The sequence below is a fragment of the Grus americana genome, unplaced genomic scaffold (genome assembly GCF_028858705.1).
Source record: "Grus americana isolate bGruAme1 unplaced genomic scaffold, bGruAme1.mat scaffold_90, whole genome shotgun sequence".
In the NCBI taxonomy this organism is placed as follows: domain Eukaryota; kingdom Metazoa; phylum Chordata; class Aves; order Gruiformes; family Gruidae; genus Grus; species Grus americana.
In genome coordinates, this window is record NW_026562090.1 from 41,878 (window position 1) to 58,870 (window position 16,993).

The 16,993-nt window shown below is 51.1% G+C and overlaps 1 long non-coding RNA gene and 1 pseudogene across 1 annotated transcript; both read right to left on the reverse strand.

The window, feature by feature from the left end:
• Positions 1-423: 423 nt before the first annotated feature.
• On the reverse strand, positions 424-7,764 carry LOC129201272 (outer dense fiber protein 3-like; annotated as a pseudogene).
• A 4,829-nt stretch (positions 7,765-12,593) lies between these two features.
• LOC129201278 (uncharacterized) lies at positions 12,594-16,006 on the reverse strand. The gene is made up of 4 exons (XR_008575354.1): positions 15,947-16,006; positions 15,294-15,433; positions 13,779-13,891; positions 12,594-12,958 (listed from the first exon to the last, which is right to left on the reverse strand). It is a non-coding gene; the product is annotated as an uncharacterized LOC129201278 (long non-coding RNA).
• Between the last annotated feature and the right edge of the window lie 987 nt (positions 16,007-16,993).

The window sequence follows — 16,993 nt, forward strand, 5'->3', positions numbered from 1 at the left end:
TTGTGAAACTACAGGGATCCTCCAGTTTTTCAGGTCTGGTGAAATGATCGTACCTTTTGTCTTCAGTGCTCTCCTTCAGTCTGAATCTTGCAGTGATTTGCCGAGGCATAAAAATTAAACAGAGAAAGCAAATCTTCCTCACCCACACAAACCTACTCCCCATGTCTCAAGGTGAAGACAAAAAATATCAGGGAGACATGTACAGCAAATGGTGGACTTCAAATGTGGCTGCAGGTGCCTGAGGCTTGATCTGTGTCATATGGAAGGAGAAAAGGAGAAAAAGGTGCCCATGGGCACTCGTTCTCAGCTTGTCTGGGTGCCTGTTGCCCTGCACACCCCCTGAGCCAAATGCCATTTCTGGACAGTCACTCTGCGTCTCTCTGTCCCCTTTCGGTCAGGGCTGGGTGTGGGCGCAGTGGAGGTTCAGTGTCCTGACCCAGCAGACTTGTCTTCAGTGACGGCCATCTGCCAGAACAAGGGTGCTGATGTGCACTGGCCATTCCTCATTGCACACTATTGTACGTGCACCTTGCGGCTTCCAGCTCACTGCACCTGTTTGCCTGGCATGCTTGTTTGAAACCTCAAGTATTATCAGGGCATTCAAGATGTCTAAGGTGCTGTTATTCACTGGCATTTCCTTCTCTTTTGCTTTTTTTAATCACAGTAAAACAAAAAATCTTGTTTTCAACAGCAAATAGACTGAAAGGCCCTTTACAGCTGGTGTGAAAAGCTCAGCTGGAGCTCAGCTGGAACTCCCTCCAAGTCCAGAGGACATCTATCTCCAGCCAGACTTTGCTAGATTTCCCTCCCCTCCACGTTCATCTTCCTGTCATTACCAAAGCAGGGACATGTGTCTGCTTGTCCCTTCTGAGGTGTGTCCTCCTGAAGAGCTTGCAATGTATGAGCCCATAACATTTAATGGCTGAGACAGCGGAAAGGAAAAGCATGTGTTCCTTGCCTTTCCTCTGCTTGGGTTCGGGACAAGGGAAGGGAGTGGGACTGCTGTCCTGCAACTTGTCACTCCAGTACGACACTCTTCAGTTCTCAGAATCCCTGGCAGAAGGGGGAGATGCTTAAGGGATGGCTTTGGGAGAGGAGCAAAGGAGCAGATAGCAGGCTGCCTAGCCCTTCCTGCGCAGTAGTCTGCTGGCCCGGGTTTACAGTCTTGTCTCCTCCAAGGTTAGTTCGGGTTCCCATAGAGTAGCTGGGAGCTCTGTTTTTGTCAGCGTCCAATTCTATGTTGGGGAACGCAGCAGGGCTTGGAGACTGTATGAGAGTCAGGGGAGTTGCTGGGTACAAACAGCAGGTGTCTGGTCTTCCCAGTTCCCCCTGCGGCTGCACCAGTTCAGCTGGCTGGACAATGCAGTGGTGTAAGAATAATTGAGCCCTTTGAGCGACTGTGCATTCTGTTGCCCTCAAAAGGGAAGATTTCAACATTTCATTTCAATAGCTCAGCCTTGCAGCAGCTGTGAACTCCTGTGATAGCAGCAGAAGCCTGTGGCCCTGCCAGCGGACAAGTGCACTCTTTGCACTCTTTGGTTTTGCTCCTATTGCAGCAAAGAATGTGCTAAGAAAGCATCCCACAGGCTTTGGAGCCTTTGCCGCGAGGACAGCAGAGGAGCCTCAGCTGCTGTTGCAAAAGGCAGAGGAACAGAGTTCACCTTGGACAGATCAGCATCAAAGTGACTCTTCCGCCTCATGGCACAGCACAGGCTGGCAGCTGCATACGCCATGTTGGGACCCATCACCCTAGACAATGTGTAGATGCCCAGACCTGCAAAAGGAATGGGAAGAGCGTGTGCATGAGTCCTCAGGGCAGAGAAGAAACCTCTGGGTCAAAGACAGGCACCCTCCAAATCCTCCTCAGAGGAGCAGGATGTCTTCCCCCACTCCCAATCTCTCCATCTTAATCCACACTGAGGGACTGTAGGCAGCTCCAAGTCTGAGCTGCCAGTGCTTCTGTGGGATGAGTTCGTCCTGTAACTGCAAGAACCTGGAAGAAAAAAACCCTGAAGGGTTGACTGCAACTTCACAGCTCTGGTAAAAACCATCCACCCTCTGTACCCCAACTTCCCAAGAGCCATCAGCACAGCTTGGGTGGGGGGAAAGGCACAAATCAGACCTCAGGGCTGAGGGAGGGGCACGAGCATCTGCCAAGGGAGCTGCATCCAACCAGGAGCACTCCCCACTGGCTTCTATGGGACATAAAGGAAGCTTGTCAGGAAGTTGTGTCCTGTGTCGTGGGCTTCAAACTAGTCCTGGTTAAAAAGCTGACCAGCTGATTGTCACTAGAGGACACTGAAGCTGCAAGGGTCACTTTGCAGTCATTTTCCAGTGGTCACTTACCTGGAAGGAGGTGAGTTTTGACGGCCCTATGCCGGAAGAATATGGACTGCACAGGCGGGCTTTATAAATGCGTCTGTTGGACTTCTCAGGGAAGTAATCACCTAGGGCAGAGGACAACAGCACAAAAGCAGTGAAGCTCTGGTCTTTTTCTCAAGCCAAGGAGGCAGTTTCACCAGGAGGTGTTCTCATGAACAGCTGCAGAAGTGCCAGCTGTCTGAAAACATCTACAGCTCAATGAAGGGGTGAGCTGAGTCTTTTCTACCTATCTTTTTGAGGTGGGTTGACCCTGGCTGGGGGCCAGATGCCCACCAGAGACACTCTATTACTCCCCTCGTTCACTAGACAGGGGAGAAAAAGTATAATGAAAAGCTTGTGGGTCGAGATAAGGACAGGGAGAGATCACTCACTAATTATCGTCACGGGCAAAATAGACTGAACTTAGAGAGAAAATTCATCTAATTTATTACCAAGCAAAACAGAGTAGAGGAATGAGAAATAAAATCAAATCTTAAAACACCTCCCCACACCCCTCCCTTCTTCCCGGGCTCAACTTCACTCCCGGCTCCAACCTCTACCCCTGCCTCAGCAGCACAGGGGGACGGGGAATGGGGGTTACGCTCAGTTCATCACACGTTGTTTCTGCCACTTCTTCATCCTCAGGGGGAGGTCTCCTCTCATCGTTCCCCTGCTTCAGCATGGAGTCCCTCCCACGGGAGACAGTCCTCCACCAACTTCTCCAATGCGAGTCCCTCTCACAGGGTGCAGACCTTCAGGAGCAAACTGCTCCAGCGTGGGTCCCTTCCATGGGGTCACAAGTCCTGCCAGCAAACCTGCCCTGGCGTGGGCTCCCCTCTGCACGGGTCCACCGGTCTGGCCAGGAACTTGCTCCAGTGTGGGCTTCCCACGGGGCCACAGCCTCCTTCAGGTGCCTCCACCTGCTCCGGCGTGGGGTCCTCCATGGGCTGCAGGTGGAATCTCTACACCCCCTCATCCTTCCTCCATGGGCTGCAGGGGGACAGCCTGCTTCACCGTGGTCTTCACCACGGGCTGCAGGGGGATCTCTGCTCTGGCACCTGGAGCAGCTCCTCCCCCTCCTTCTTCACTGACCTTGGTGTCTGCAGAGTTTCTCATATCTTCTCACTCCTCTCTCTGGCTGCAAAAACTCTAACTGTTTTTTTCCCTTCTTAACTATGTTATCACAGAGGTGCTGATTGGCTTGGCCTTGGCCAGCGGCGGGTCCGTCTTGGAGCCGGCTGGCATTGGCTCTATCAGACGCAGGGGAAGCTTCTAGCAGCTTCTCACAGAAGCCACCCCTCTAGCTCCCCCTGCTACCAAATCCTTGCCACACAAACCCAACACATTCCACTCCTCGCCTCTGTGAATCACATATTTAAGAATCATCATTAAAATATACATTCAACACAAAAACTTCACAAACATCAACAAGAAAAAAAAAGAATTCCCCACACCAAAATCAAAATAACATCATCACAACACCAAACAAAAGTGAACAATTCACACACAGAATCTACCTCTTGTCCCTTCACCACTATTTCACTCTCTGCCTATGTTCAGTCCATGTTTTGCCCATTACCACCTCTTCCAATTACTATCCTTATCTCGATTTTCTCGTACCCCACGTTGGGCGCCAAAAAGGACTGTGGTGGTTTACCCTCAGCTAGACACCAAGTGTCCACCAAGCCACTCTATCACTCCCCTCCTCAGCAAGGCAGGGAGGGGAGAAAATAAGATGGAAAAACAACCCCAAACTCATGGGTCGAGATAAAGGCAGTTTAATGTAGCTAAAGCAAAAGGCCGCGCACGGAAGCAAAGCAAAAAGCAAAAGATTATTCTCTACTTCCCATCAGCAGGCGATGTCCAGCCACTTCCTGGGAAGTAGGGCTTCAGTATGTGTACGCCTTACTCCGGAAGACAGGCATTGTAAAAAACCGGAATGCCCCCACCCTGCTCCTCCCTGTCTCTCAGTTTCTTATTGCTGAGCAGATGTCATATGGTATGGAATATCCCTTTGGTCAGTTTGGGTCAGCTGTCCTGATCTTGCCCACCCCCAGCCTGCTGCTGAGGGGGGGAAAGAAATGTTGGAGAGACAGCCTTGATGTGTGCTGGCACTGCTCAGTAGCAGCCAAAACACTGGTGTGTTACCAACACCTTGCTAGCTACCAATACACATCACCGCACTGTGAGGGCTGCTGTGGGGAGAATTAACTCCATCTCAGCCAGACCCAATACTTTTGTACCACTGTTGCAGGGAAACATGAAACCGTACTTACCTTGTCTGAACAAATGGCTGGCGAAATGTTACTCACTTGGTCCAGACATCGACCTGGTGCTTATCTTGGGAAGTCCACAGATGGCATAGGCTGGAGCCATATACTTCCCATACCTGGTCACGGAGGGCTCCACAAAACAATGAGGACCTGAAGAACAGCTGTCTTCTGGGGGAGATTTTGCCCCTTTACATGTGTAAGGAGGAGCTCTGCTGCGGTAGGATTGTGGTTCAGGTAACCTAGGAAGAACAGCATGTGAAAAGACACCTGCAGGTAACTGCATTTCAAAGCTCCTTTGTAACTGCAGGTGACTGAGCTGCCAAGCTCATGAAATTCCCCTCCTTTTTCCTCCAAGAGTAATAAAGGCAAGCTATACAGTGCCTTGTAGTGCCAAAGAGTAAATCCCTAAACACAAGTGGTTGTGCAACTGCCTTGATAAATAATCTTTAAAAGAAACTGGACTTCCTGCCAGCTTGGTTGCAGTTGATAATAAAGAAAAGAAAAAGAAAAAAAAAAAACCGCAACAAAAAAAACCCCCCCACATGTATTGGGTTTGCATGGCAAGGGTTTGGTATCGGGGGGGGGGGATACAGCAGTGGCTTCTGTGAGAAGCTGCTAGAAGCTTCCACCACATCCAACAGAGCCAATGCCAGCCAGCTCCAGGACAGACCTGCCAAGGCCGAGCCCATCAGTGACAGCAGCACCTCCTCTGGGATAACAGAGTTAAGAAGAGGAAAAACCCTGCTGCACAACAGCGGCCAGACGGGAGTGAGAAGATGTGAGAGGAACAACTCTACAGACACCCAGGTCAGTGCAGAAGGAGGGGCAGGAGGTGTTCCAGGTGCCGGAGCAGAGGTTCCCCTGCAGCCCGTGGTGAAGACCATGGTGAGGCAGGCTGTCCCCCTGCAGCCCATGGAGGAAGGATGATGTTGGAGCAGAGATTCCACCTGCAGCCCATGGAGGACCCCACACTGGAGCAGGTGGAGACACCAGCAGGAGGCTGTGACCCTGTGGGAAGCCTGCGCTGGTGCAAGCTCCTGGTAGGACCCGTGGCCCTATGGAGAGAGGAGCCCACGCCAGGGCAGGTTTGCTGGCAGGACTTGTGACCCCATGGAAGGGACCCATGCTGGAGCAGGTCTGCTGGCAGGACTTAGGGTTGTGATCAGTGGTGCAGAGTCTAGTTGGAGGCCTGTAGCTGGTGGTGTGCCCCAAGGGCCAGTGCTTGGTCTGGTCTTATTCAACATATTCATCAATGACCTGGACAAGGCGACAGAGTGTACCCTCAGGAAATTCATTGATGATACAAAACTAGGAGGGGTGGCCAACACACCAGAAGGCTGTGCTGCCATTCAGCGAGATCCGGACAGAGAGAAATCAAATGAACTTCAACAGGGCAAGTGTTGGGTCCTGCACGTAGGGACAAATAACCCCAGGCACCAGTACAGGTTAGGGGTTGACCTGCTGGGAAGCAGCACTGCAGAGAAGAACCTGGGAGTCCTGATGGACAACAAGTTCTCCATGAGCCAGCAGTGTGCCCTTGTGGCCAAGAAGACCAATGGTATCCTTGGGTGCATTAAGAACAGCATGGCCAGCAGGTCAAGGGAGGTTCTCCTTCCTCTCTACTCTGCCCTGGTGAGGCCACATCTGGAGTTCTGTGTCCAGTTCTGGGCTCCTCAGTTCAAGACCGACAAGGAACTACTGGGGAAGAGTCCAGTGGAGGGCTGTGAGGATGAGGAGGGGACTGGAGCATCTCTCGTATGAGGAAAGGCTGAGAGAGCTGGGGCTGTTTAGTCTGGAGAAGAGAAGACTGGGAGGGGGTATCATCAACGCTTATAAATATCTAAAGGGCGGATGTCAAGAGGAAGGGGCCAGACTCTTCTCTATGGTGCCCAGTGACAGGACAAGGGCCAACGGGCACAAACTGGGACACAGGAATTTCCATCTCAAGAGGAGGAAAAACTTCTTTACTCTGAGGGTGACTGAGCACTGGGACAGGCTGCCCAGAGAGGCTGTGGAGTCTCCTTCTCTGGAGAGATTCCAAACCCTCCTGGACACAATCCTGCTCGAGGTGATCCTGCTCTAGCAGGGGGGTTGGACTAGACGATCTCAAGGGGTTCCTTCCAGCCCCTACCAGTCTGGGATTCTGTGACTTGTGACCCCATGGAGGACCCACACGGGAGTAGGGGGGACTATTTCCAGAGAACTACACCCCGTGGAAAGGACCCATGCTGGAGAAGTTCGTGGAGGACTGTCTCCTATGGGATGGACCCCACACTGCAGCAGAGGAAGAGTGTGAGGGGAAAGGAGCGGAAGTGACAACGTGTGAAGAACTGACCACAACCCACATTCCCCGTCCCCCTGCACCACTCTGGGGAAGGAGGTAGAGAAATCAGGACTGAAGCTGAGTCTGGGAAGAAGGGAGGGCTGAGGGAAGATTTGGGTTTATTTCCCATTACCCTACTCTGACTCGATTGGCAATAAATTATATTAATTTTTCCAAGTCGAGTCTGTTTTGCCCGTGACACTAACTGGTGAACGATCTCTCCCCGTCTTGATCTCGACCCACGAGCCTTTTGTTTTATTTTCTCTCCCCTGCCCAGTTGAGGGGGGTGGGGTGGTGGAGCGGCTTTGGTGGGCACCCGGTGTCCAGCTAGGGTCAACCCAGCATACCACACTACCTGAAACAACAGTGTAGGCACTTGATAATGCAGTATCACTGCTATTCTGTCATGATGAAGTATTTTAGCCCTATAAGCAGTTGCTAAGGTAACTTGAAGCAAGTGTAAAGAATTCTTGTGTTATTTTATGCTTTCCCAGGAGCCCAGATGGGAAGATCACCAGCAAAGGCTGCACAGTCAGGTCCTTTTACTGCTAAGAAAAGCAGCCCTCTCCCAGCCATGGCAAAGTAGAGCTTTATGAGGAAAAAGGGGGCAGGGAGAGGTGGAGAAAAGGGAAATGGGTTTGTATCTGATTTTATCAGGGGTGTTCTCAAGGTGCCACACACCACTCTGATCCTTGTTTTATCTGTTGTCCCTGGGACTGAGTATTTGGGTCTAGGACTGGTGAACTGGGCCAGGATGGGGTCCCATGGGCGATGAGGTCTCCAAGTGCCCACCCAGGCTCCATCCATGCTGGGAGATTCTTACAAAGCCTGACGAAAAAAAGCAAAAGAGTTACTAACAGGCTTCCATGAAATAAGCCAGGTTTTGTTTAGTTTAGTTTTGTTGGGTTTTTTATTTCAGCTAAAATTTCTCCACCTGGTCTTGTGTTACATATGCACTCAACTCCTTAACCACACTAGCTGTAGTTTGGTACAGGCTCCAAAGAGGTAAAGGCAGAAGCCGTAAACGGGTCAAGAACTTCTCTGTTTTCAATCTGTTCTCTGAAAACGCACAAAGGAGCAGAGTAACACAGTAAGCATCGACGCATATGAGCTTGGAACACCAGTCATGCAATTAACACATGAATAGCGGGTGGCTTTTACAAGACTCATTTATCAAGGAGCAAAGAAAGTCGTGGGTACAAGGAGTCTGATGCATACCTTTTCCACCGCGTGTACTTTGACCACAAGCCAACCACTTTATTCCATAAATATGAGAGCCTCAGTGAGCCGCCTTTGAGCTCTCCCAGCTAAGTAGCCTGGCTGTATGGCAGCGATCATCGTCATCATCATCACAGAACAGTTTGGGTTGGAAGGGACCTCAAAGCCCATCCAGTTCCAACCCCCCTTGCCATGGGCAGGGACACCCTCCACTAGCCCAGCTTGCCCAAAGACCCATCCAACCTGGCCTTAAACACTTCCAGGGATCCAGGGGCAGCCACAGCTTCTCTGGACAACCTGTGCCAGGGCCTCACCACTCTCATAGTGAAGATTTTTTTCCTAATATCTAATTTAAATTTCCCCTCCTCCATCTTAAGGCCGTTCCCCCTTGTCCTGTGACTCCCTGCCCTTGTCAACAGTCCCTCTCCAGCTGTCCTGTAGCCCCTTTAGGGACTGGAAGGTGTTCTAATGTCTCCCCGGAGGCTTCTCTTCTCCCCTTGAGCTGGACCGCCTCTCCAGGTTGCTCCTTCAGGCAACCAGCTCCTTTTACCAGCAGCAGATCTTTGGCAAGCGACCGATATTGCACATAAACTTGTAGTATGGTAACTCTGGTTTCGTCTTGGTAACTTTAATTTGTACCTTGGTAACTTTGATTTGTGCCTTAGTAGCTTTGAATCACTGTTCAAATGACTGTACTGTACAGTAACAGAGTAAACCTTGCCATCGTGTAAAGTCGCACCCTTACATTATATTAAAACCACTTCTGCTAATACCTTTGACAGTGGTTCTTTAAGCAATCTAAATCACCCATTCATAACATCTTGGTCCTGTACCATCCAAGTCCTGTCTTACCAGAGAACGCCAATGCTCTTGACAAAAGACCATTTTTTACGATGAGGGTGGCAAGAGCCACCCGGGTTGCCCAGTGAAGTTGTGGGTTCCCCATCACTGGATTTGTTCAAGGTCAGGTTGGATGGGGCTTTGAGCCACCTGATCTAATGAAAGATGTCCCTTTCACTAGGCAGGGAGGAGCATCTAAAAGCTAAGTGGCTTGTGCTTGCTTCAGACCTGGATGGGTAATTTGCTCTGTGCACCCTGCATGCAGCTTTCCCCTGTAACGGGAGAGAAAGGAGAGTGATTGCCACTGTATAAGTTCTGCCTCTTAATAAAGAAGAGTCGGAATTTCTCATCCTATAGAATAAAATTCAAGCCTATTGATGAAAATCCCACCAGGCGCAATGGATCTTATGACTGATGCTAAACTATGGCAAGGAAGGATGAGTCTCAATACTTCACCTGTGTATTTCCAGGGTGCATGCAAGACAGAGTTTTGAACATCAGCAGAGAGCAGGGACCTTTCAAAAGCACCTGGTTTTTACATTGTCCTTGCACTCAATGACAGAAATGAGAAGCGACGTAGCATTCGCAGAGCACAGCAGATGGTTTGCCTGCTGAGTCTTTTGAGAAGAAAGGTAACCCACTAACCGAAGTGAGGGAGGAAGGGAATCCTACGTGGGTTTTTGACGGAGGAGATGAGCACAGTAATGCTGGTGCTGGGAGAGACTTTTCTGCAGGTGCTGGACTATGGAGAGTTGATGTGTGGAAGCCAGCGAGGGGATCGCTGCAGTGTTGAAAGCAGCTGTGTCCAGGTGAGCAGTGAGCTAAGCTGGAAGCTCCACAGCAGCATACGCTGGCAGTGTTGGAGTATCTGTTTGGTTTGCCACCACAAATCATCCAAGTTTCCATTCTGTCACATCATAGATTCATAGAATCGTTTAGGTTGGAAAAGACCTTTAAGATCATAAAGTCCAACCATTAACTTAGCGCTGTGTAGTGGTGCACACACCCCCACACCCCCTGGGCCACTGTGAGATGTCAGGATAAGCCCCATGGTGCTGCTATCTTGGAGATATGTGCAGTGACTCGGGCAGTGTCAGCCACTCTGGCCACACCTGGGCCATCTGCTGCCTGAACGGTACGTCAGGACGAGCCCCATTCTGCTCTCATCTTGGTCACAAGGGCAGGAGCCTGGAGCCGGGGTGGCTGGGCACCCCCCTGGCCACATCTGGGCCACCTGCTGCCTGAATTGACTACCAGAACAGCTCAGCAGGACTTGTGGCCAGAATGAAAAGTCCTGACCAAAGCCAATCATCTCGAGATCCTATAAACAGCGATCCAAAAGTGAGACCTTTTGAGCTCTCCAGGACCGCAGTGGGCTGTGTGACCCAGGATCTTCCCAGAGCTGGGACGCCTCTCAAGGAGATTTCACCAGGATTCAAAGACTGTCTGTCGATGATTTCGCGAGGACTCAAAGGCCTGACTTTGTGAAGTTCACCGACTGTCTGTTGATGAACACTGGCACATAGAAGTAATTTATGAAACTCACAAAAAGGGAAATTTTAATGACAGGTTAACCTGTGTGTGTGTGCAATTTGGTTCAGGATTCTCTGTCTGCCTGTCTGTACATGTGATTTAATTTAACCTCCATCTGTGTGTGCATCCCTGCTGTAAGTTTTGGGTGACCATTCTTGAATCTTTAACTAAGTTGCTATTTTGATTGTAACAAATTCCATTGAATCATTCTGTTAAATTGGCTGATGATTAAGTGCTGTTAATAATTATACAACCTAATATTGTGATCTTTCTCAAAACTATTAATAAATCCTAAACTGCTGCTAAACCCAAAGCTGTGAAACAATCTCATTTGCAACACACTGCCAAGTCCACCACTAAACCATGTCCCTAAGCACCACATCTACACATCTTTTAAATCCCTCCAGGGATGGTGACTCCACCACTTCCCTGGGCAGCCTGTTCCAGTGCTTGACAACCCTTTCGGTGAAGAAATTTTTCCTAATATCCAACCTAAACCTCTCCTGGCACAACCTGAGGCCATTTCCTCTTGTCCTATCACTTGTTACTTGGGAGAAAAGGCTGACCTGCACCTGGCTACAACCTCCTTTCAGGTAGTTGCAGAGAGCAATCAGGTCTCCCCTGAACCTCGTTTCTGCAGGCTAAACCACCCCAGTTCCCTCAGCCGCTCCTCATCAGACTTGTGCTCCAGACCCTTCACCAGCTTTGCTGCCCTTCCCTGGACTTGCTCCAGCACCTCAGTGTCCTTCTTGCAGTGAGGGGCCCAAAACTGAACAGAGCATTCAAGGTGCAGCCTCATCCTCTGAGCCAAAACTGTCAACAGGAGCTGGCTCATCCTGGCACTCGGTACCACTCCAGCAGGCGACCTGCAGTCCAGAAGGACCCCTGAAATACCTCGATGGCATGCATCAGCACACCGGCACGCACCTCAGATGTAAACACTGCCAAGTCAGCTCTTATTTGCATCACATACAGAGGACTCAATTTAGAAAACTGAGCCTTACTTCTGCTGAAACTTTCCTGACAGACAGCTCATTTTCTCTGTTCATAAACAGTAGCAAAGACCTGTTGTAGCACAAAGGCTCAAACCCTGTCTATGGTGAAGAAGCTGTCTAGACAAGTCCCAGTTTTCTGTCCTCACTGCTGCCCTGCTTCCCAGAAATCAATCAATACCAAAAGCTCTGCATGAAGACTGCAAAAAAAGCCAATTGCAAGTGCCTTTACTTGCTACTATTTTTGTTAGGCACCATTCTAGGAAGAAACTGGCTCTTCCTGCTAGTTTTGGTACAGCTTCATTAGCTTTAAAGATGACACTTCTTACCTCTTCTACTCCAATACAGCCTCACAGCCCAGCAAAATCATACTTCATGTAGGAAACTTTCACCATACAAAGGCAGGCACGCTACAGCAACGTCTTATTCTCAAACAACAGGCTCTTTCAAACACTCTTCCTCTTGCTTACCAAACTTCAGAGCGTGTTAGGAAACAACAGCAAAAAAGCAGGGTTCTTACTCACATTTTATGGAGCCCATTATATCAGCCATTCAACATTAAGTCCAACTCCAGTCTGAACCCTAGAATAAGAAACATCATCTTAAAATTTCCGGAAAAAGGAAGAGCTTTGAAGGGGAGAGATCAGAGAATGTTCATGAAAACACCATCACACAAGTGCTCATCCCTGTTCATAGAATCATAGAATGGTTTGGGTTGGAAGGGACCTCAAAGATCATCTAGTTCCAACCCCCCTGCTGCAGGCAGAGACACCCTCTGCTACATCAGGTTGCCCAAAGCCTCCTCCAACCTGGCCTTGAACACTTCCAGGGATGGGGCCACCACAGCCTCTCTGGGCAACCTGTCCCAGTGCCTCACCACCCTCACAGTAAAGAATTTCTTTCTAACATCTAAATCTCCCCTCTTTTAGCTTAAACCCATTACCCCTTGTGCTGTCACTACAGTCCCTGATAAACAGCCCCTCTCCAGCTTTCCTGTAGGCCCCTTTAAGCACTGGAAGGTGCTCTAAGGTCTCCCCGGAGCCTTCTCTTCTCCACGCTGAACAATCCCAACTCTCTCAGCCTGTCCTCATAGCACAGGTGCTCCAGCCCTAGGATCAACTTCGTGGCCTCCTCTGGACTCAATGTCTGTCTTGTACTGTTCACAGAACAACTGCACCATTACCTAAGTGATGTTCTCCACTAACTGGCAGCCACTGACATCTGGAAAACAGCACAAGGTCTCTTGTTCATTGGTGCCGAGCATGGAGGTTGGAATTGGAGTTGGGAAGAAAACCATACACAGTCAGTCTGGTTTCATTCAAGTCCTTCAAGTCCATCAAGTCCAGTTCACATTCATGAGCAATTGCAGCAGGTCCCACCTGTCCCTGCAGATCCCAACACCATTTCTGTGCAGTGTCCTGAGGGACAACAAGCGTAACAGTACAGTAGGAGAGAGAAAGAAAAATAAGGGCTGGGGGCAGGGTAGAGACTGCAAAAAAACCCTAGGGTGGGCAGCAAGGAGAGGGAGTAAAAAAGAATAGGGGCAGCAATAGGGACGGGGAGCAGGACAGAGGGATACTGCGAGAAATAATGGGGCAGGGAGCAGGACAAGAGTAACACAGAGAAAAACAGGGACAGCGAACAGCACAGAGGGATGGGGGGAGAGAGAGAGAGAGACAGAGGTATCAGGACTCCTGCAGAGAGATGGAGGAAGAGGTGAGTAACAGTCAGGGAGCAGCAGAGAGGGATAAAGAAGAGATGAACAGGAAGAAGAATAGGGACAGTGGGATACAGATTGAAAAAAAACACAGTGACAGTTAACAGGACAGAGTGAGAGAAAAAGAGAAGCAGAAGGAAGGAGGGAGAGGGGAAGACAAGGATGGGGGGGGGGACACACATACAGGCAGAGAGAGACAAAGGAACAGGCCAGAGAGACTGTGAAAAACAGAGAGGGATGGAAATCAGGACAAAGAGATGGAGAAGAAAAAAAACCTGTGATGGGCTGCAGGACAGAGAGACACAGAAAAAAAGAGGCAGAGGGAGCAGGAAAGGAATGACAAGGAAAGTCAAGGGAGAGGTAGGATGACAGAGAAAGAGAGGCTTGGAGAAAAGAGAAAGGGGGGACAGGGAGCAGAGGTCAATAATCAAGAGAGAAAGAGAGGTTCAGGGAAGTGAAAAAAATTACACAGAAGGAAAGGGGAGGGGGCAGGGAGGTACAGAGATGCAGAAGGGACTCACTGGAGCTCCAACTATCTGCACTGCCAGGCAATTGTACAGTTCAGGCGCTTCTTTATCCATCTGTCTGTCCTTTCCTCCCTTCCTCTTCTGTAGCTCCAGTCGCTTGACTCCACCTAAAAGAATACATTGGCGTCTTACAGCTTTTGGAACATGAGATTTCCTAATACACAGCCACATGCGCCCACCCTACATGGTCAGACTGTAATTTTCCTTACATATACAGACCCGATAGTGCATGTTGGAGATCTGGTCTGCTGAGGACTCGTCAGAGGGATCCTTCCTCGCCCAGAGAGGCCAGCTGCCTCTTGTCTGCAGCTGATGGCAGCAGCTGGCAGAATCCCCTTCACTTTGTCACCGAAATCCGGGAATAAACCTCGTAACACCAATGTAGTGTTAAAAGGCATGATAGAGAGAACTAACACTTAAAGGAAATGGCAGGATCATTAACTAGCTTAAGCCACATATCTAGTAATCTTAACCCTTATGTAAGATGTTTTAACAAGAACTAGCGTAAGGAAGGGTCAAGATGACCCTTCGCTCTGCTTGCATTTTTGTAACCAATCACAAGATAAGGAGGTAGTAAATCAGAAGGGAATGAACACGGAGGATTCTCTGCTAATTAGGAACCGGTCTGAGTAAGTTTTGTGGTGAAGGTGAAAAGTGCACAGTGAGGAAGACATACGGCCTTCATCCCTGAGACCCCGGCCCACGACCACCAAGAGGCACTGCGCGTGTGCAGCTGAGAGGAGTTAAAGGCGGAGACAATGGAAATGAACTCATTGTAATAAGACCACCTTTCCGCGGAAAGATCATGAATATGTATAGGTGCTTTTTGAATATGCAACATTCTATCATATAAAACTCAAAGGGAAGTGCTGCAAGGCGCACACGATTTTGGTGGGACGACCCCCCGTGCTGCCCAGCGCTGAATAAACATACCTACTTTACAACTTCACAGGTTGTGGAGTCTGTTTTCCACGCGTCAGGCAGGCATTCTTTATTGCAGCGCTGGATGCACGGGGGATAGCTCCACCCAATGTGCATGCCAGGTGATCACCAACACACAGGTTATGTAGCATCAAAACATACATATTCATCGTTTTTCTCAGAAAAGGCAGTCCTATGATAATCATTTCTTGGAATCCATTTCCATATTCTCCTCCCCGTTACGCATGCTCAGTGATTTGAGTCGGTGGTCCTCAAGGGTCTCTGGTGGTCGTCAGTGGTCTTGCACCTGTGTCCGCTGGATGACCTCCTTCATGCAGGCATGCGCGGTATCCTTGCTGTGGGTGCACCTGTCCATAACAGCTTACTTCATAAGATTAATATCTCCAAACCTATTGTTCAGTTTGGTAGGGACTGTACATGGGACATAGCAGCACTGTACCTTGCCATGGTCAGTTAGCTTCATTACCTATTACCTTGGTTACAAACTAATTATCTCAACCTGATTCTATAGTTTCTGTTTCACGGTCCATGTCACACGGTTAAAACTTCATCCTCCTCCTGCTTTACCTTTTTCTGGTCTCTTCAGCTGCGGAAGCTCCTCTCCAAAGCCAGTAAGTGTCCGCCTGCCCCTTCTCACCCACGCTGCCAGGAAAACGAGGCCAGAGAGAGCCCATGCAAACCTGAGCTAGATGTAATCAGTGACATCCCTGAGGGAGGAAACAGACCACGAGCTCTCAGCATGGCCTCTGGGAGAGGAAAAGCAACCGTGATCACCGCAGCCGGCCTCAGGCTGGAGCCCCTCCTGCTGCAGGAGCTCCTGCAGACACTGCTCCTTCCCTGCTGACACGCTGACGGAACCTGCATTAACAGAGCATCGAGCGTGCCCGAGGCCCAGCTGGCTGCTGCCAGGACAGGCCTCAGGGGAGGTGCTGGGGCCAGGGCAGCTGCAGGGTGTGACCAGGGCTGAGGTGGCTCAAGGGGGCTGTGGGAGTCGGGCTGCCCAGTGCCTGTGCCCAGGAAGGTCTGTCTGTGTCCCTATCTCTGTCTCCTTCCCCTCCCCAGCTGTGGGGTCCCCTGGGGCTACTCCAACCAGGCCCGACTCCAGCTGACCAGGAGCCCATTGCAACAGCTCCCAGCCGCTACCCCGGGTGGCCAGCAGCAGGAGACACCCCCGAACCTGCCCAAGGGCCTCGCTCCTCGCGAGCAGTCCCAGCCCTCACCTCAGCCGAGCCGCAGATGGAGCAGAGACTGCGCCTGCCGAGACAACATGGCCGCCCGGCACCCTGTGCCCTAGGACTACAGCTCCCGGCATGCCCTGGGAACAACATGGCCGCCCGGCACCCTGTGCCCCAGGACTACAGCTCCCGACATGCCCCGGGGCGCGCCTTCCTGCTGCCTGGCCCCGCAGGGACACCGTACCCTGCACGGCCCCACCCCCGCAGCCCGCATGGCCGCCCTGGCCCTGGAGCCCCGGTGGAGCGGGGGCGGGGGGGCAGGGCGGAAGGGTGGCCGGAGAGCGGCGGGAGGTGGCCAGAGGGATGAGGAGAACCGGGGGGGCGGGGTTGACCCTGACTGGAGGCCGGGTGCCCCCTGAGGCCGGTCCATCGGCTGAGCAGGGGGCAGAAAATCCAGCGAGAGGGTGGAGATAGGGACGGGGAGATCACTCCGCAGTTACTGTCCCGGGCAAAACAGACTCGACTCAGGGAATTTAAGGTAATTTATTGCCAATCAAATCAGAGCAGGGTAATGGAAGATAAAACCAAATTTTAAAACCCCTCCCCACGCCCCTCCCTTCTTCCTGGGCCCAACTCCCCCCCCCCCCCCCGTTTCTCTCCCTCTGGGGAATGGGGGCTGTGGTCAGTTCATCACCCCTTGTCTCTGCTGCTCCTTCCTCCTCAGGGCAGGACTCCTCACACTCCTCCCTGCTCCAGCGTGGGGTCCCCTCCCACAGGAGACAGTCCTCCACCAACTTCTCCAACGTGAGTCCTTCCCACGGGCTGCAGTTCTTCACCGACTGCTCCAGCATGGGTCCCTTCCATGGGGTCACAAGTCCTGCCAGCAAACCTGCTCTGGTGTGGGCTCCTCTCTCCATGGGGCCACAGGTCCTGCCAGGAGCCTGCTCCAGTGTGGGCTTCCCACGGGGTCACAGCCTCCTTCAGGTGCCTCCACCTGCTCCAGAGTGGAGTCCTCCATGGGCTGCAGGGGGAATCTCTGCTCCAACATCATCCTTCCTCCAGGGGCTGCAGGGGGACAGCCTGCCTCACCAC